The sequence below is a fragment of the Pseudophryne corroboree genome, chromosome 4 (genome assembly GCF_028390025.1).
Source record: "Pseudophryne corroboree isolate aPseCor3 chromosome 4, aPseCor3.hap2, whole genome shotgun sequence".
In the NCBI taxonomy this organism is placed as follows: Eukaryota; Metazoa; Chordata; class Amphibia; order Anura; family Myobatrachidae; genus Pseudophryne; species Pseudophryne corroboree.
In genome coordinates, this window is record NC_086447.1 from 721,779,911 (window position 1) to 721,800,107 (window position 20,197).

At 48.4% G+C, this 20,197-nt stretch overlaps 1 long non-coding RNA gene across 1 annotated transcript in view; it reads left to right on the plus strand.

The window, feature by feature from the left end:
* The first annotated feature begins 312 nt into the window (after window positions 1-312).
* Window positions 313-20,197, plus strand: part of LOC134911715 (uncharacterized) — a 79,018-nt gene continuing 59,133 nt past the window's right edge. Inside the window, exon 1 of the long non-coding RNA XR_010176790.1 lies at window positions 313-436. This is a non-coding gene — a long non-coding RNA (uncharacterized LOC134911715). The remainder of the gene's footprint in view (window positions 437-20,197) is intronic.

Consider the following 20,197-nt stretch of genomic DNA (forward strand, 5'->3'; position numbering starts at 1 on the left):
GTGTATGCTGATGTCAAATGGGGAATGTTTTACTGTGGTGACTGGCTCTAATAACCTAGGGTGGCAGTGTGTATTTGTGTTGTTATTTTCATATACAGTACTATTGTGAATGGGGACAGTGTAGGGCGCTTTAACGCACAATATATGACAACAGATTGATTACTAATTGACAACATCTCACTGGATTATATGTATTACGATTACTACATTGTGGGTACACTTCCTATTTGCATTCCATGCAGCGCGGCCTCACTTCCGTCCGAATGATATGTGCGTCTCACGGACCGGAAGAGGTCCGCATTGCTTAGGAACAGTTAGGGAGTGACGCGCTGTCCCACCTACGTCCGGATGATGCGAGCGTCTCATGGACTGGAGGGGGTCCGTGCTCGTGAATAACCCACGGGTACCGTAGCTGGATCACACTAGTCTTCAAATTGTAAGTGGTTTTGTCTTGTTTTGTATAACACAAATGTACACTGGACTAATTCTCTTTATACTGATGTGGCATGTTGCTTAGATATTGGATGTATATTAACATACAATAGGTCGCATTGCTATGATGTCATGATGGGGCGTTTTGGCGCCAATTTCAATTAGAGCAGGGTGTATATAGAGCCAGTCAGGCATGACCATCTTTACTGCTGGATGCCTGGGATCACTGTTGGTTTTTTTTATCACTTGTTATGCAGTCGCTGTGTATTGCCTCCTGAGGAAGGCCCGGTGTGGGCCGAAAGCGCTTGAGGATACTATTTCATGTCCCCAAGTGGACTATGTAACATATATTATAATAAATGAATAACTCCTTTGCATATTAGAAAAAAGTCTGGAGAGTGCCTCTGCACAAAAACTTTCTATAATTACAATGCTTTGACATTGGACTGGACACTCCAGTGGTTGGTTAATATGAAGATGTGAGTGCGACCATTTTTGGATATATATATATATATAATATACTGCTCAAAAAAATAAAGGGAACACTAAAATAACACATCCTAGATCTGAATGAATGAAATATTCTTATTAAATACTTTGTTCTTTACATAGTTGAATGTGCTGACAACAAAATCACACATAAATTATCAATGGAAATCAAATTTATTAACCCATGGAGGTCTGGATTTGGAGTCACACTCAAAATTAAAGTGGAAAAACACACTACAGGCTGATCCAACTTTGATGTAATGTCCTTAAAACAAGTCAAAATGAGGCTCAGTAGTGTGTGTGGCCTCCACGTGCCTGTATGACCTCCCTACAACGCCTGGGCATGCTCCTGATGTGGCGGATGGTCTCCTGAGGGATCTCCTCCCAGACCTGGACTAAAGCATCCGCCAACTCCTGAACAGTCTGTGGTGCAACGTGGCATTGGTGGATGGAGCGAGACATGATGTCCCAGATGTCCTCAATTGAATTCAGGTCTGGAGAACGGGCGGGCCAGTCCATAGCATCTATGCCTTCGTCTTGCAGGAACTGCTGACACACTCCAGCCACATGAGGTCTAGCATTGTCTTGCATTAGGAGGAACCCAGGGCCAACCGCACCAGCATATGGTCTCACAAGGGGTCTGAGGATCTCATCCCGGTACCTAATGGCAGTCAGGCTACCTCTGGCGAGCACATGGAAGGCTGTGCGGCCCCCCAAAGAAATGCCACCCCACACCATTACTGACCCACTGCCAAACCGGTCATGCTGGAGGAAGTTGCAGGCAGTAAAACTTTCTCCTTGGCGTCTCCAGACTCTGTCACGTCTGTCACATGTGCTCAGTGAGAACCTGTTTTCATCTGTAAAGAGCACATGGCGCCAGTGGCGAATTTGCCAATCTTGGTGTTCTCTGGCAAATGCCAAACGTACTGCACGGTGTTGGTCTGTAAGCACAACCCCCACCTGTGGACGTCGGGCCCTCATACCACCCTCATGGAGTCTGTTTCTGATCGTTTAAGTAGACACAATCACATTTGTGGCTTGCTGGAGGTCATTTTGCAGGGCTCTGGCAGTGCTCCTCCTGTTCCTACTTGCACAAAGGCGGAGGTAGCAGTCCTGCTGCTGGGTTTTTGCCCTCCTACGGCCTCCTCCACGTCTCCTGATGTACTGGCCTGTCTCCTGGTAGCGCCTCCATGCTCTGGACACTACGCTGACAGACACAGCAAACCTTCTTGCCACAGCTCGCATTGATGTGCCATCCTGGATGAGCTGCACAACCTGAGCCACTTGTGTGGGTTGTAGACTCCATCTCATGCTACCACTAGAGTGAAAGCACCGTCAGCTTTCAAAAGTGACCAAAACATCAGCCAGAAAGCATAGGAGCTGAGAAGTGGTCTGTGGTCACCACCTGCAGAACAACTCCTTTATTGGGGATGTCTTGCTAATTGCCTATAATTTCCACCTGTTGTCCATTCCATTTGCACAACAGCATGTGAAATTGATTGTCAATCAGTGTTGCTTCCTAAGTGGACAGTTTGATTTCACAGAAGTTTGATTGACTTGGAGTTACATTGTGTTGTTTAAGTGTTCCCTTTATTTCTCTATCGTCCTAAGTGGATGCTGGGGTTCCTGAAAGGACCATGGGGAATAGCGGCTCCGCAGGAGACAGGGCACAAAAAAGTAAAGCTTTACTAGGTCAGGTGGTGTGCACTGGCTCCTCCCCCTATGACCCTCCTCCAGACTCCAGTTAGATTTTGTGCCCGAACGAGAAGGGTGCAATCTAGGTGGCTCTCCTAAAGAGCTGCTTAGAGAAAGTTTAGTTTAGGTTTTTTTCTTTACAGTGAGTCCTGCTGGCAACAGGATCACTGCAACGTGGGACTTAGGGGGAAAGTAGTAAACTCACCTGCATGCAGAGTGGATTTGCTGCTTGGCTACTGGACACCATTAGCTCCAGAGGGATCGAACACAGGCCCAGCCGTGGAGTCCGGTCCCGGAGCCGCGCCGCCGACCCCCTTGCAGATGCTGAAGCGTGAAGAGGTCCGGAAACCGGCGGCTGAAGACTCCTCAGTCTTCATAAGGTAGCGCACAGCACTGCAGCTGTGCGCCATTTTCCTCTCAGCACACTTCACTGGGCAGTCACTGAGGGTGCAGAGCGCTGGGGGGGGGCGCTCTGAGAGGCAAATATAAACCTTATACAAGGCTAAAAATACCTCACATATAGCCCATAGGGGCTATATGGAGATATTTAACCCCTGCCTGACTGGAAAAATAGCGGGAGAAGAACCCGCCGAAAAAGGGGCGGGGCCTATCTCCTCAGCACACGGCGCCATTTTCTGTCACAGCTCCGCTGGTCAGAACGGCTCCCAGGTCTCTCCCCTGCACTGCACTACAGAAACAGGGTAAAACAGAGAGGGGGGGCACATTAATGGCTATATATATATATATTAAAGCAGCTATAAGGGAGCACTTAATATAAGGATATCCCTTGTATATATAGCGCTTTGTGGTGTGTGCTGGCAGACTCTCCCTCTGTCTCCCCAAAAGGGCTAGTGGGTCCTGTCTTCATTAGAGCATTCCCTGTGAGTTTGCGGTGTGTGTCGGTACGTGGTGTCGACATGTATGAGGACGATATTGGTGTGGAGGCGGAGCAATTGCCAAATATGCAGATGTCACCCCCCAGGGGGTCGACACCAGAATGGATGCCTTTATTTGTGGAATTACGTGATGGTTTATCTTCCCTTAAACAGTCAGTTGAGGACATGAGGCGGCCGGACAATCAATTAATGCCTGTCCAGGCGCCTCAAACACCGTCAGGGGCTGTAAAACGCCCTTTGCCTCAGTCGGTCGACACAGACCCAGACACGGGCACTGATTCCAGTGACGACGGTAGAAATTCAAACGTATTTTCCAGTAGGGCCACACGTTATATGATTTTGGCAATGAAGGAGACGTTACATTTAGCTGATACTACAGATACCGTAAAACAGGGTATTATGTATGGTGTGAAAAAACTACAAACAGTTTTTCCTGAATCAGAAGAATTAAATGACGTGTGTGATGAAGCGTGGGTTGCTCCTGATAAAAAGTTGATAATTTCAAAAAAGTTATTGGCATTATACCCTTTCCCGCCAGAGGTTAGGGCGTGCTGGGAAACACCCCCTAAGGTGGACAAGGCGCTCACACGCTTATCCAAACAAGTGGCGTTACCCTCTCCTGAGACGGCCGCACTTAAGGATCCATCAGATAGAAAGATGGAAGTTATTCAAAAGAATATATACACACATGCAGGTGTTATACTACGACCAGCTATAGCAACTGCCTGGATGTGCAGTGCTGGAGTAGTTTGGTCAGAATCCCTGATTGAAAATATTGATACCCTAGATAGGGACAATGTTTTACTGTCGTTAGAACAAATAAAGGATGCATTTATCTATATGCGTGATGCACAGAGGGATATTTGCACACTGGCATCTCGGGTGAGTGCTATGTCCATTTCAGCCAGAAGAGCCTTATGGACACGACAGTGGACAGTCGATGCGGATTCAAAACGTCACATGGAGGTTTTGCCGTATAAAGGGGAGGAGTTATTTGGAGTTGGTCTATCAGACTTGGTGGCCACGGCTACTGCCGGGAAATCCACTTTTTTACCTCAAGTCACTCCCCAACAGAGAAAGGCACCGACTTTTCAACCGCAGCCTTTTCGCTCCTACAAAAATAAGAGAGCAAAGGGCTTGTCGTACCTGCCACGAGGCAGAGGAAGAGGGAAGAGACACCAACAGGCAGCTCCTTCCCAGGAACAGAAGCCCTCCCCGGCTCCTGCAAAAACCTCAGCATGACGCTGGGGCCTCTCAAGCGGACTCGGGGACAGTGGGGGGCCGTCTCAAAAATTACAGCGCGCAGTGGGCTCACTCGCAGGTAGACCCCTGGATCCTGCAGATAATATCTCAGGGGTACAGGTTGGAATTAGAGACGGATCCTCCTCATCGTTTCCTGAAGTCTGCCTTACCAACCGTCTCTTCCGAAAGGGAGAGGGTGTTGGAAGCCATTCACAAGCTGTACGCTCAGCAGGTGATAGTCAAAGTACCCCTATTACAACAAGGAAAGGGGTATTATTCCACTCTATTTGTGGTACCGAAGCCGGATGGCTCGGTAAGGCCTATTCTAAATCTGAAGTCCTTGAACCTCTACATAAAAAAGTTCAAGTTCAAGATGGAGTCACTCAGAGCAGTGATAGCGAACCTGGAAGAAGGGGACTTTATGGTATCCTTGGACATCAAGGATGCGTATCTACACGTTCCGATTTACCCCGCACACCAGGGGTACCTCAGGTTCATTGTTCAAAACTGTCACTATCAGTTTCAGACGCTGCCGTTCGGATTGTCCACGGCGCCTCGGGTCTTTACCAAGGTAATGGCCGAGATGATGATTCTTCTTCGAAGAAAAGGCGTATTAGTTATCCCATACTTGGACGATCTCCTAATAAGGGCAAGGTCCAGAGAACAGCTGGAGACAGCTTTAGCACTATCTCAAGAGGTGCTAAGACAACACGGGTGGATTCTGAATATTCCAAAATCCCATTTAATCCCGACAACTCGTCTGCTGTTCCTAGGAATGATTCTGGACACGGTTCAGAAAAAGGTTTTCCTTCCAGAGGAAAAAGCCAAGGAGTTATCCGATCTGGTCAGGAACCTCCTAAAACCAGGAAAAGTGTCAGTACATCAATGCACAAGAGTCCTGGGAAAAATGGTGGCTTCTTACGAAGCAATTCCATTCGGCAGATTCCATGCAAGAATATTCCAAAGGGATCTGTTGGACAAATGGTCAGGGTCGCATCTGCAGATGCACCTGCGAATAACCCTGTCACCAAAGACAAGGGTGTCACTTCTGTGGTGGTTGCAGAAGGCTCACCTATTAGAAGGCCGCAGATTCGGCATTCAGGATTGGATCCTGGTGACCACGGACGCCAGCCTGAGAGGCTGGGGAGCAGTCACACAAGGAAGAAACTTCCAGGGAGTATGGACGAGTCTGGAAAAGTCTCTTCACATAAACATTCTGGAACTAAGAGCAATCTACAATGCTCTAAGCCAGGCGGAACTTCTCCTGCAAGGAAAGCCGGTGTTGATTCAGTCGGACAACATCACGGCGGTCGCCCATGTAAACAGGCAGGGCGGCACAAGAAGCAGGAGTGCAATGGCAGAAGCTGCCAAGATTCTTCGCTGGGCGGAGAATCACGTGATAGCACTGTCAGCAGTGTTCATCCCGGGCGTGGACAACTGGGAAGCAGACTTCCTCAGCAGACACGATCTTCATCCGGGAGAGTGGGGTCTACATCCAGAAGTCTTCAACATGTTAATAGACCGTTGGGAAAGACCAATTGTAGACATGATGGCGTCTCGCCTCAACAAGAAACTGGACAAATATTGCGCCAGGTCAAGAGATCCACAGGCAATAGCTGTGGACGCACTGGTAACTCCTTGGGTGTACCAGTCAGTGTATGTGTTTCCTCCTCTGCCGCTCATACCAAAGGTATTGAAGATCATACGGCAAAGAAGAGTAAGAACAATACTAGTGGTTCCGGATTGGCCGAGAAGGACTTGGTATCCGGAACTTCAAGAGATGCTCACGGACGAACCGTGGCCTCTACCTCTGAGAAGGGACCTGCTACAGCAGGGTCCCTGTCTTTTTCAAGACTTACCGCGGCTGCGTTTGACGGCATGGCGGTTGAACGCCAGATCCTAAAAGGGAAAGGCATTCCAGAAGAAGTCATTCCTACCTTGATTAAGGCACGGAAGGAAGTCACCGTGAAACATTATCACCGCATTTGGCGAAAATATGTAGCGTGGTGCGAGGATCGGAGGGTTCCGACGGAGGAATTCCAACTGGGTCGTTTCCTACATTTCCTGCAATCAGGATTATCTATGGGTCTCAAATTGGGATCCATTAAGGTTCAAATTTCGGCCCTGTCAATATTCTTCCAAAAAGAATTGGCCTCTGTCCCTGAGGTCCAGACTTTTGTCAAGGGAGTACTGCATATACAGCCTCCTGTGGTGCCTCCGGTGGCACCGTGGGATCTAAATGTAGTTTTAGATTTCCTCAAATCCCATTGGTTTGAACCATTGAAAAAGGTGGATTTGAAATATCTCACATTGAAAGTGACTATGTTACTAGCCCTGGCCTCTGCCAGGAGAGTATCTGAATTGGCGGCTTTATCTTATAAAAGTCCTTATCTAATCTTCCATTCGGATAGGGCAGAACTGCGGACTCGTCCGCATTTTCTCCCTAAAGTGGTATCAGCATTTCATCTGAACCAACCTATTGTGGTGCCTGCGGCCACTAGCGACTTGGAGGACTCCAAGTTGTTGGACGTTGTCAGAGCCTTAAAAATATACATTGCAAGGACGGCTGGAGTCAGAAAATCTGACTCGCTGTTTATATTGTATGCACCCAACAAGTTGGGCGCACCTGCTTCTAAGCAGTCGATTGCTCGTTGGATTTGTAACACAATTCAACTTGCACATTCTGTGGCAGGCCTGCCACAGCCTAAAACTGTAAAAGCCCACTCCACAAGGAAGGTGGGCTCATCTTGGGCGGCTGCCCGAGGGGTCTCGGCATTACAATTTTGCCGAGCAGCTACGTGGTCAGGGGAGAACACGTTTGTAAAATTCTACAAATTTGATACCCTGGCAAAGGAGGACCTGGAGTTCTCTCATTCGGTGCTGCAGAGTCATCCGCACTCTCCCGCCCGTTTGGGAGCTTTGGTATAATCCCCATGGTCCTTTCAGGAACCCCAGCATCCACTTAGGACGATAGAGAAAATAAGAATTTACTTACCGATAATTCTATTTCTCGGAGTCCGTAGTGGATGCTGGGCGCCCATCCCAAGTGCGGATTATCTGCAATACTTGTACATAGTTATTGTTAACTAATTCGGGTTATTGTTAAGGAGCCATCTTTAAGAGGCCCTTTCTGTTGTCATACTGTTAACTGGGTTTAGATCACAAGTTGTACGGTGTGATTGGTGTGGCTGGTATGAGTCTTACCCGGGATTCAAAATGCCTCCCTTATTGTGTATGCTCGTCCGGGCACAGTACCTAACTGGAGTCTGGAGGAGGGTCATAGGGGGAGGAGCCAGTGCACACCACCTGACCTAGTAAAGCTTTACTTTTTTGTGCCCTGTCTCCTGCGGAGCCGCTATTCCCCATGGTCCTTTCAGGAACCCCAGCATCCACTACGGACTCCGAGAAATAGAATTATCGGTAAGTAAATTCTTATTTTTTTTGAGCAGTGTATCTCTCTCTCTCTCTCTCTATCTATAGAACCCCTCCCCCCCCCCCCCATAAAAATCCTGCTTTGCCACTGATCAGCTGCTGCAAGGCTGATATCTCTGGTTCTGGGCAGAGTAGAGACTGAAAGGGGAGAGTCCCAGCTTTTGGAGTGTACCCTCAGAAAAACTCTTAAGTCTGACAGAACCTGGGATATCTGTCTGGAAAAAGCAATTAACAGGCTCAGATGGGGACCACTGCTTTGAAGTCAGATATCACTGATTCCCCAGTGCTGATTATACCATACCCTCCAGCATTTTACACATGAAAACCGGTACAAATTAGGAAAGGGGGCGTGGCCACAGGTACAGGGGTGTGGCCACGCACCCTTTCCTATACTTTCAATGTTAATTTGGGGAGTCAAAAATCGTTACAAAGCCCCTTTTGGCAGGTACAGACCATAAAAAAAAAGGTACTGTACCTGCCAAAAAGGTACAGTTGGAGGGCATGTTATACTCCTAGGGTCCTTAGGCAACTGCCCATTAAGCCCATATGAAAAGACGGCCCTGGATAAGCATCCAGATTGACCTTTGTCATGCAGTTTGATCGTCCATTATTCCACTATTGAACATTTCACACCACTTTTTCACATCACCATACAGCTGCTTTAACTGACGATACATTTTGGTAGGTCTCAATGTCTGCGCAAAGTCGGAGGGATTTTGTATCTTAGGGTTCATTTTAACAACGCACAACTTCGGCAAAAACAACTATAACAGCACTCCACCACTTTGAAAACAAGTTAGGGAGACCGCCTGACCATAAATTGGGACCTCAATGGCAGCAATTTGTAATAAGTATTTACTTTCTGGAAAACTCTCATGCAACAAAGCCTTATAATCCCTGCCCATCGATCTTACCGCATATACTGTGTAAGCCAGTACGAGCGGTACAACTGGCTAAGACACAAAGCAGCCACACATACAGTTTACAACCGCTGTTGCAAATAATCAAACGTACCCAATCTAAGTCACAAAAATGGAAAGCTGTCAGTTTTAAAGGGAATGCTGGGATGAGTAATACACATGTACTATACATTGACTTAAGTTTTATTTCTCTTATTTGCACTGAGATGTACACTGTCCGGGATATTCAATTACCTTGACTTGTTGTCGGGTGTAATATTTCATCGCCGGGGGCTATCTAATTAGCCCCGATAAGCCGGCGGGTGCCGCGACTTATCTGGGATTTTGTTTCACCTGCCTCCGGTAGGCGAAGCAAAATCCCTGATAACAACCCCGTTTTCATCCAAAAACGGGGCTGTTTCACCTGTTAACAAACAGGTTTCACTACACCTGTGTGTTTACGGGTGTAAAAGCACATTTCTCTTAAGTCCTAGAGGATGCTGGGGTCCACATTAGTACCATGGGGTATAGACGGGTCCACTAGGAGCCACTGGCACTTTAAGAGTTTGAGAGTGTGGGCTGGCTCCTCCCTCTATGCCCCTCCTACGAGACTCAGCTTAGAAAATGTGCCCGGAGGAGCCGGTCACAGCTAGGGGAGCTCTCCAGAGTTTCTCTAGTAAAGTTGTTTTTTTAGAGTTTATTATTTTACAGGGAGGCTGCTGGCAACAGCCTTCCTGCTTCGTAGGACTAAGGGGGGGTGGGTGTGGGGGGAAGTAGTGTCCACCCTGCGGGGTCTGAGCAACTATCTCCGCTGACAGGACACTGAGCTCCTGAGGGGATTCGAACGTTCCCCGCCACAGGGGATCGCTCACCCCGGCAGCATGCCGCCACCCCCTTACAGAGCCAGAAGATCAGTGGCGAGTCAGTCACAGGCCCCCCTAGCAAGCAGGGAGCTGATATGAAGATGGCGGCAACAGGGTATGGAGCGCAGTACTAACTGCGCTCTGGGGCTCAGTGTTACATATTGCGGTGCTGTGAGGGGTGCCCTGAGCCAGCGCCTACACCCTACACTGACCTCCAAGCCTGTCAGGGTCCCAGGATCGCTGCCAGTATAATCTCCAGAAGAGCGGGAAGACAGCGCCATTAAGGGGGCGGAGCTTCGCAGAGCGGACCCAGCGCCATTTTCCTTCCTGCAGAAGCGCTGTCAGTGAGCGCTGTCCCTCCAATTTAACTCCAGCTATCTCTTACGGTACCAGGGGTTGTAGAAGGGGGGGGGGGGGGGGAGGCTGTGTACAGACTGTGTAATCTATTAAGGAGCACAGTCAGCGCTGGTTGGGGTTCTCCCTATACCTTGAGAGCGCTATGTGTGGGTTGGCTCCAATCTCTGTGTGATTTCTACTAGGGTTGCACAGAATTAATCTGCAACTCAGGTTTTACAGAACTCTATGGCAGTTTGGTCTGGTTCTGTTACTGGAAGTTCCCACAAACATTCTCTTGCCCAGACTATGCAAGATGACACGTATACCGATTCTGACACAGCATTCGGTGATGGGGATGTGCTGAGAGGGGCCGCATCTCTTGCTAAAGGGGTGCAGTTGATGATAGAGGCTATTAGAGATGTGTTGAATATTGCAGATACAACACCTGAGCAGGCTGAGGAGGCTTACTTCACTGACAATAAGAAAGCCTCGCTAACCTTCCCTGCGCCCAATGAATTAAATGCTATTTTTGATAAAGCATGGGAAAACCTGGAGAAAAAATTCCAGATCCCTAGAAGGGTTCTGGTTGCTTTCCCCTTCCCTGAGGAGGATAGGAAAAAATGGGAAAACCCACCCATAGTGGACGCATCTGTATCCAGACTCTCAAAAAAGGTGGTTTTACCTGTTCCAGGATCTACCGGCTTAAAGAAGCTGGCTGATAGCAAAATTGATACTACGCTCAAATCCATATACACGGCTTCAGGGGCGACACTACGTCCAACTATTGCCTGTGCATGGATTTCCAAAGCTATAGTAAAGTGGTCAGGCACATTACTTGAGGATTTGGATACAATGTATAAAAGTGATGTTGAATTGTTTTTACGTAACATTCAGGATTCTGCAGGATTTATGGTGAAAGGGATATCTTCCATGTCTGTCTCAGCTCATAGGGGACTTTGGCTGCGCCAGTGGTCTGCCGATGCGGAATCCAGAGAGATGCGGAGAGGTGTGGAGACCCTACCCTACACAGGTCAGGCTCTCTTTGGGGAAGCGTTGGATGTGTGGATTTCCACAGATACAGCAGGTAAGTCTCCTTTTCTTCCCTCAGCTACACCTGCTATGAAGAAACCCTTTTCTTCAGCTGCATCTCAGTCCTTTCAGACTGCCAAAGCAAGAAAGGCCAAGTCGTCCAACACCTTCTTTAGAGGAGGTCGGCCAAAATTCAAGAAACCTGCTGCTGAGGGTTCCCAGGATCAGAAACCTACTTCAGGTACACCAAAGTCCTCAGCATGACAGTGGATCGTGCGGCCTGGACATGGGGCTGGTGGGGGCGAGACTCAGGCATTTCAGTCACGTCTGGGTGTCATTTGGCCTGGATCCCTGGGTGTAAGATATTGTGTCCCAGGGGTAAAGGCTGGAATTTCAAGATCTCCCTCCCCACCGGTTCTTCAAATCAGGCTTGCCAGCTTTGCTGGCAGACAGGGCTATCCTACAGGAAGCAATCCAGAAGTTGGTGGAGGCACAGGTTATTATACCGGTTCCACCCCATATGCAAAACAAAGGTTACTAGTCGAACCTTTTCGTAGTACCGAAACCGGATGTTTCAGTCAGGCCCATTTTGAACTTAAAGTCGCTAAACCCCTTCCTGAGGGAGTTCAAGTTCAAAATGGAGTCTCTAAGGGCGGTGATACAAGGTCTGGAGGAGGGGGAATTCCTGGTATCCCTGAATATCAAGGATGCGTACCTCCACATTCCGATTTGGCCGCCGCATCAAGCTTATCTCCGATTCGCACTGTTGGACTGTAATTTTCAATTCCAGGCCCTGCCATTCGTCCTCTCCACAGCACCGAGGGTTTTCACCAAGGTAATGGCGGAAATGATGGTTCTCCTCCGCAGACAGGGGGTGAGCATAATTCCATATCTGGACGATCTGCTGATAAAGGCATCGTCCAAGGAGAAGCTGTTACAGTCCATTGTTCTCACGACCCATCTACTCAGGGAACACGGTTGGATCCTGAATCTTCCAAAATCACATTTGGAACCAACCAGTAGGTTGTCCTTTCTGGGAATGATCCTTGACACGGAAGTGCAGAGGGTGTTTCTTCCAGAGGAAAAAGCGTTGGTGATACAAACAATGGTCCGGGATGTGCTGAAGCCAGCCTGGGTGTCGGTTCATCAGTGCATTCACCTTCTGGGGAAGATGGTGGCCTCTTACAAGGCTCTGCAGTACAGGAGATTCCATGCTCGGTCCTTCCAACTGGATCTCCTGGACAAGTGGTCGGGATCCCATCTACACATGCACCAGAGAATACGTCTCTCGCCAAAGGCCAGGATTTCACTCCTCTGGTGGCTACAATTACCTCACCTTCTGAAGGACCGCAGGTTTGGGATTCAGGACTGGATCCTTCTAACCATGGATGCAAGTCTCCGGGGCTGGGGCGCAGTCACTCAAGGGAAACCTTCCAAGGAAGGTGGTCAAGTCTGGGAGCCGGCCTACCGATAAACATTCTGGAACTAAGAGCCGCCTACAACGGTTTTCTCCAAGCGGCCCATCTTCTGAGAAATCGGGCCATTCCAGTGCAGTTGGACAATCCAACGACAGTGGCTTACATAAACCGACAGGGTGGAAAGAAGAGCAGAGCTGCAATGTCAGAGGTAACAAGAATCATCCTCTGGGCAGAAAAACACACGTTGGCGCTGTCAGCAATTTTCATTCCGGGAATAGACATCTGGGAAGTGGACTTCCTCAGGAGACATGATTTCCATCCAGGGAAGTGGGGTCTCCATCCAGAGGTGTTCAAGGAGGTAACAGATCTTTGGGGCGTACTCCAAATCGACATGATGGCCTCTCGTCTCAATAAGAAGCTTCGGCGATATTGTTCCAGGCCGAGGGACCCGCAAGCAGTGGTGGTGGATGCCCTAGTGACTCCGTGGGTATGCCAGTTGGTGTATGTGTTTCCACCACTCCCACTCATTCCAAGAGTGCTAAAGCTCATAAGAAGAACAAGGCCTTAAGCGATCCTCATTGCTCCAGACTGGCCAAGAAGGTCTTGGTACGCGGGTCTTCTGGATCTACTGCAAGAAGAGCCGAGGCCTCTTCCTCTTCGGGAGGACCTGCTGCAGCAGGGGCCTTTCGCCTATCAAGACTTACTGTGGCTATGTTTGACGGCATGGAGGTTGAACGCCAGATACTAGCTCAGAGGGGCATTCCGAACAAGGTTATTCCTACCCTGATATAGGCTAGGAAAGGAGTAACGTCTAAACATTACCATCGTATTTGGAAAAAATATGTATTTTGGTGTGAGTCCAAAACGTTTCCTACGGTAGAGTTTCAACTGGGATGGTTTCTCCTCTTCCTGCAAGCAGGTGTGGATATGGGCCTGAGGTTAGGATCCATAAAGGTCCAGATTTCGTCCCTATCCATTTTCTTCCAGAAACAGTTGGCTGCCCTCCCTGAGGTTCAGACTTTTTTGAAGGGAGTTCTGCACATCCAACCTCCCTTTGTACCGCCTACGGCGCCCTGGGATCTTAACGTGGTGTTGCAGTTCCTCCAGTCAGACTGGTTTGAGCCTCTACAGGAGGTTGAGATCAAGTTTCTCATGTGGAAGGCTGTCACTTTGTTAGCTTTAGCTTCTGCTAGACGTGTGTCGGAGTTGGGGGCTTTGTCATGTAAAAGCCCATACTTGATCTTCCATGAAGATAGAGCTGAGCTCCGGACACGTCAGCAGTTTCTTCCGAAGGTTGTGCCGGCATTTCATATCAACCAACCTATTGTGGTGCCAGTTGCGACTGACTGCTCAATTTCATTGAAGTCCTTAGATGTGGTAAGGGCTCTCAAAATCTATGTGAGGAGGACTGCTCGTCATAGAAAATTGGACTCTCTGTTTGTCCTGTATGATCCCAAGAAAATTGGGTGTCCTGCTTCAAAGCAGACTATTTCTCGCTGGATCAGGTTCACTATCCAGCATGCGTATTCTACGGCAGGCTTGCCGTGTCCTACGTCTGTTAAGGCCCACTCTGCTCGTAAGGTGGGTTCTTCATGGGTGGCTGCCCGGGGTGTCTCGGCTTTACAACTCTGCCGAGCGGCTACTTGGTCGGGGTCAAACACGTTTGCAAAGTTCTACAAGTTCAACACTTTGGCCTCTGAGGACCTTAAGTTTGGTCAATCGGTTCTGCAGGAGCCTCTGCCCTCTCCCTCCCGTTCTGGGAGCTTGGTACATCCCCATGGTACTAATGTGGACCCCAGCATCCTCTAGGACGTAAGAGAAAATAGGATTTTAATTACCTACTGGTAAACCCTTTTCTCGTAGTCCATAGAGAATGCTGGGCGCCCGCCCAGCGCTTCGTTTTCCTGCAGTGGTTATCTGGTTCAGTACAACTTTGGTTTTTAGTTACGTACTGCATTGTTACTTGGTAAGTAATGTTTCAGCGGTTGCTGAGTTTCAAGCTGGTTAGCTTGTTTTGCCTTGTGTGTGAGCTGGTATGAATCTCGCCACTATCTGTGTTAAATCCTTCTCTCGAAGATGTCCGTCTCCCCGGGCACAGTTTCTAAACTAGAGCACCACCATCTGAGCAATAACGGGTACATTTGTTTAAACAAACAATCTTTCAGAGATGAATGTAATATCCCGTGAAATGCAGGCATCAGCAGGACTCTGGTGAGTCTGACCAATGTTTTAAAGGAGTTATAATTTAAGAGGCAAAATGGTGGAATTTGCCTTTTAAATGATTGCCCTTTAAAATATTGGGCATACTTGCCAGCAACTCGCTGATGCCTGCATTGCAGAGCTATTACATTTACTCCTTATTGTAGTTAGTTATAAACAAATACTGTTCCACCAATCTCTCCAGTTTCCGCTATTTGGCGGAACCAAAGTTCTGCATTGCAGGTCAAGTGATTAATGAGGTGCGGGAATGTTCTTGGTCAAACATTTGCCTATGGGCACTCATCACGGCTTCTCTCCTCACCTCTTTCTCCTCTCTCATCACCACATCTTCTTCCTGCATCTCCTCTCTGCTCCCAGGGCTGACACTACCATTAGACAGCATAAGGCCTAAGGGCACCGGTGACCGGAGAGAACCGCTCAGAACACTATAAAAAAGAAAAAAATTGAAGGATATCTGTTTCAGAGACATTCTTATTTCACAAGGCGCTGGTGGCACACTGACAGTCCTGGACGGGACTACTGATGACCAGGGCTAATTCTGCCAAGGTGGTAAACCTCCAAAACTCCTCCAGCTGCAGGTTCCTGTTAGTGAGACCACATGTGGTAGAGAGTCAGCAGCAGGAGCTGCTGCTGCTGAATACAGCCAGGTGGGGAGAAAGGATTAATACCGTAGGTGGGTGGATGAGTGTGTATGTAGGGTCTGGAGGGCGTGTGTTTGTGTGTGTGTTAATAAGTGCTGCCTACGTATATGTGTTGGTTATTGGTGCTGGCAGGGTGAGTATGCACACACGTGTGTGTGTGTGTGGTAGGGAGGATTAATGAGAACTGACATACATTGAGGCACTGAAGTGTGGCAGAAATATGTACTAGGGCACTAATGTATGCATATAATATTGGGGGTGCTGCTGTTTGGCATATAAGGAATTTGGGTCACATATATACATAGGGGGCATTGTGTGGCATAATTGTGAATTACAGGCACAGTTATGTGGCACACGAAAAAAATTGACGCTCAGAGACGGCTGTGTGGCATTTTATGTATTGTGACACTATGGGCCTAATTCAGATCTGATTGCAGCAGCAAATTTGTTAGCTAATAGGCAAAGCCATGTGCACTGCAGGGGAGGCAGATATAACATGTGCAGAGAAAGTTAGATTTGGGTGGGGTGTGTTCAAACTGAAATCTCAATTGCAGTGTAAAAATAAAGCAGACAGTATTTACCCTGCACAGAAACAAAATAACCCACTCAACCCACTAACAGAGTATACCCTGCTTTGGCTCCTAGGCTTGTCCAGATGTAAGTACAGGAGAAGGTACCAGATAAGTCCAAAACATAGGATCAGGTTGCCAACTCGTTTGGAGAGGCCAGATCTCTTCATCAATCCTTGCTGTTACAGGACTTTACAGTGGATGGTCGTAGGCGGAACTGCAGGAATAGGTTTGTCAGAGGGAATGTGAGATGATTGCACAGTAGACTATCGATCAGGCCCGGTGCTACCCGCTCAGCAAAGGGATGCAGTGCAGGTAGGCGCCAGGAAGGAGAGGCACTCTACCTGCTCTGCCCCCTGTGCTGCTGCCGGCTGCTGTGTCTGTCACACCGTTTGACAGGCAGCGGCACCGGCAGCTCGAAGCCTCCCCTTACCCCCCTGCAGTGTCCTACGTATCCTGGACGAAAAGTGGGTGGGGCTACACGGTGCCGAGGGGTGGAGCTACATGGGACCAGGCTGCAGAGCCTGAGGATGACAGAAACTGCGGCCAGCCAGATGGTCTGTGGAGGGAAAGTGTGTGTGTATCTGTGTGTATGTGTGTGTGTATCTATGTGTATGTATGTGTGTGTATCTGTGTGTATGTGTGTGTGTGTGTGTGTATCTGTCTATGTGTACAGTATGTGTGTGTGGGTGTAGGGGCATAATTTGTATAAATGGCACTTCTGAGGGCATTACAGTGCTCAAAGTTGGCCGGTATGCAGCGGTATGGCATACCGGCACTTCGCCACTGACCAGGAAAGTTTTTTTTTTTAAACTAATAGCAGTATGCAGTGCAAACCATTGGCGTGCGCACCCCCCACTCACATGCTTGCCACCGATTAATGTCCCCCCCCCTGCTGCCGATTAATGTGTCATCAGCCCACTCGAGATGCCCCGGTCAGGTCTCGTTTGTGTGCCGTGCAGTGTGCAGATGGAGGAGCGGGACAAGGTGCCGCGGCTCCTGTGTGAGGCTGCTGCCACCATCCTATTGTGTGTGTAAGCGGCACTGCTACAGGGGGTATTATGTGTATAAGCGGCGCTTCTAAAGGGGCTATTGTGTTTATAAGCGGCACTGCTACAGGAGCTATTATGTGTATAAGCTGCACTACTACAGGGGCTATTATGTGTACCTCTGATGAAACCGCCCACTTTGGAGGCGGAGAAACGCGTCAGGTGACCTGCTACGACTGTGGAACGCAGGTGGACCGCAACCGGAAGCCGGAAGCCCCGAACCCGGAAGCCGCGCATCGCGGCACTACAGCGTCCCCTGCCATCCAGGACCTGGACACGTGTATCCCTGTCTCCGCTCCTGTCCAAGTACGGAACCTAAGGACAGTGCAGGACATCGAGTGACACCTAAGAGAACCGCCGCAGAGCGGTCAGTCATCCGAACAGTGAGTGATATAAACCACCTGGTCTTACAGGAGACAGTTGCGGGATTGGCTTACTGAACATTCAGCTATATCTCTGACTTTTTAATCACCAGTTCTCAGGTGATACGTAAACAGGCTTTTATTAAACAACATATAGCCTCTACTCCGCAAAGTGCAATCTGAATATAATTATGCACTAACCCTAACTGCAACTAACAAACAAGCTTCTTGCATGCAAATTAATCAATCTATTAAGGGTGGGTACCCAACTCTTAGTCCTGAGGTCCTGGACACAGTTATTAGTTTATTTTATTAATGTTGTGATTTTAGAAAATTATTTTTATGTGATTATATCTGTATACTGCTAATAGCATTAATATCTATTGTCCATTCACTAAAAAATTCTGTACCAATAAATAACTTTTATTTTTTGCAAAACCAGCAGCAATTGATTTACCCTTCCCTCTGAGCGCCCACAAACCCTCTTTTCTTATTATGTGTATAAGCAGCGCTACTACAGGGAGTATTATGTATATAACCGCCACCACTACTGTGGACATTATGTGTATAAACAGCACTACTATGGGGGTAATTCTGAGTTGATCGCAGCAGGAACTTTGTTAGCAGTTGGGCAAAACCATGGGGGTAATTCCAAGTTGATCGCAGCAGGATTTTTGTTAGCAATTGGGCAAAACCATGTGCATTGCAGGGGAGGCAGATATAACATGTGCAGAGAGAGTTAGATTTGGGTGGGGTGTGTTCAATCTGCAATCTAATTTGCAGTGTAAAAATAAAGCAGCCAGTATTTACCCTGCACAGAAACAAAATAACCCACCCAAATCTTACTCTCTCTGCACGTTATATCTGCCTCCCCTGCGGTGCACATGGTTTTGCCCAATTGCTATCAAAAATCCTGCTGCGATCAACTTGGAATTACCCCCCATGTGCACTGCAGGGGAGGCAGATGTAACATGTGCAGAGAAAGTTAGATTTGGGTGTGGTGTGTTCAATCTGCAATCTAAATTGCAGTGTAAAAATAAAGCAGCCAGTATTTACCCTGCACAGAAACAAAATAACCGACCCTAATCTAACTCTCTCTGCACATGTTATATCTGCCTCCCCTGCAGTGCACATGGTTTTGCCCAACTGCTAACAAAGTTCTTGCTGCGATCAATTACCCCCTATGCGCGGGATAATGTGAATAAGATTGTGCTTCTAGGTGGCGTATTTGAAATGGGGGTACTATTGTGTGACCATGCCCCTTCCTTGTGAAACCACATCCCTTTTTGCTGCACGATGTCCCTTTGTAAGATATGGGAGGGACCAAATTTACAATTTGCAGGGGGGCGCCGAACACCCTAGCATTGGCCCTGCTACCGATCAAAATAGTGGGCACACTACAGGTTGCCTGAGGATCACAGGAGCAGCGAATGACTGCTCAGGTACCGATGCTGCAGACTGCCTGTTATTGGCCGGAGCAACATATGGCTCTACAAGAGACAGCAGTTGAAGGATACACAGTGAGGTGGAATTACACTGGCAGCTGGGTCACAGAGAGGTGGTATACTCTGGAGTTACAACAAAGTAGTTGGTAAATACTGGTGGCTGGTATACACAGCAAACTGAATAACAATGCTGGAGGATTAAAGTGAGATGAACCAACACTGGAGAACTCAGAATCACATTTAGCTGGAACAACACTATAGAACTCAGAATCACAGTGAGCTGGAATCCAAGAAGCACTGTGGAACCTGGAGTCAAGGCGGGTGTAGTATGGAATGCCGGCGGTCGGGCTCCCAGCGACCAGCATACCGGCGCCGGGAGCCCAACTGCCGGCTTACCGACAGTGTGCGCAAATGAGCCCCTTGCGGGCACGGTGGCGCGCGACGCTATTTTATTCTCCCTCCAGGGGGGTTGTGGACCCCCACGAGGGAGAATAAGTGTCGGTATGCCGGCTGTCGGGATCCCGGCGCCGGTATACTGTGCGCCGAGATCCCGACAGCCGGCATACTGAAGACCACCCAGTCAAGGCACACTAGGGGAATATGTATTACTGACAATCTATTGCCAGAACTGCTGTTCTTTCCATGGCAAGGTAAGGAGGACACCAATCTGTCACGGATCTACAGATGTGCCTGGCTGCGAATATTCGCCACCGCAACTAGGCAATGTATTGCCTATGAGCTGCAGGTGCAAATATTTGCACATGCCCACCCAGCCACCCATCCCTGTACCTTTCAGACTAAATGCAAACACTGCTTACATGTTCCCCTTATCAGTACGCATAATAGTTTTTTTTTAAATGTTTGGGAGGGGACATGGCCATTCATCTTGGGATTGGCCACACCCACTGTAACCGGGCCCATCTCAGCTCACAATGGGGTTGCAGAGGAGGAGGACACTAGTGGGCCTGTATGGTGTGACTCTCATAAATACTGTATTCATATCTGCCAGCACCTCCTCAAGTGTGATCGTTAAATGGCTTGTGTTTGATTCTCCTGTGAGAACTAACTGTTGTGATCTGCTTGGGAACCCCAAAGATGACTTGGTTTGGCAAACACAGAATAGTGCCTCTGTTCCCCGCACTGCACCTGCTATCATTTGCCCTGCTGTGTTAACAGTTAA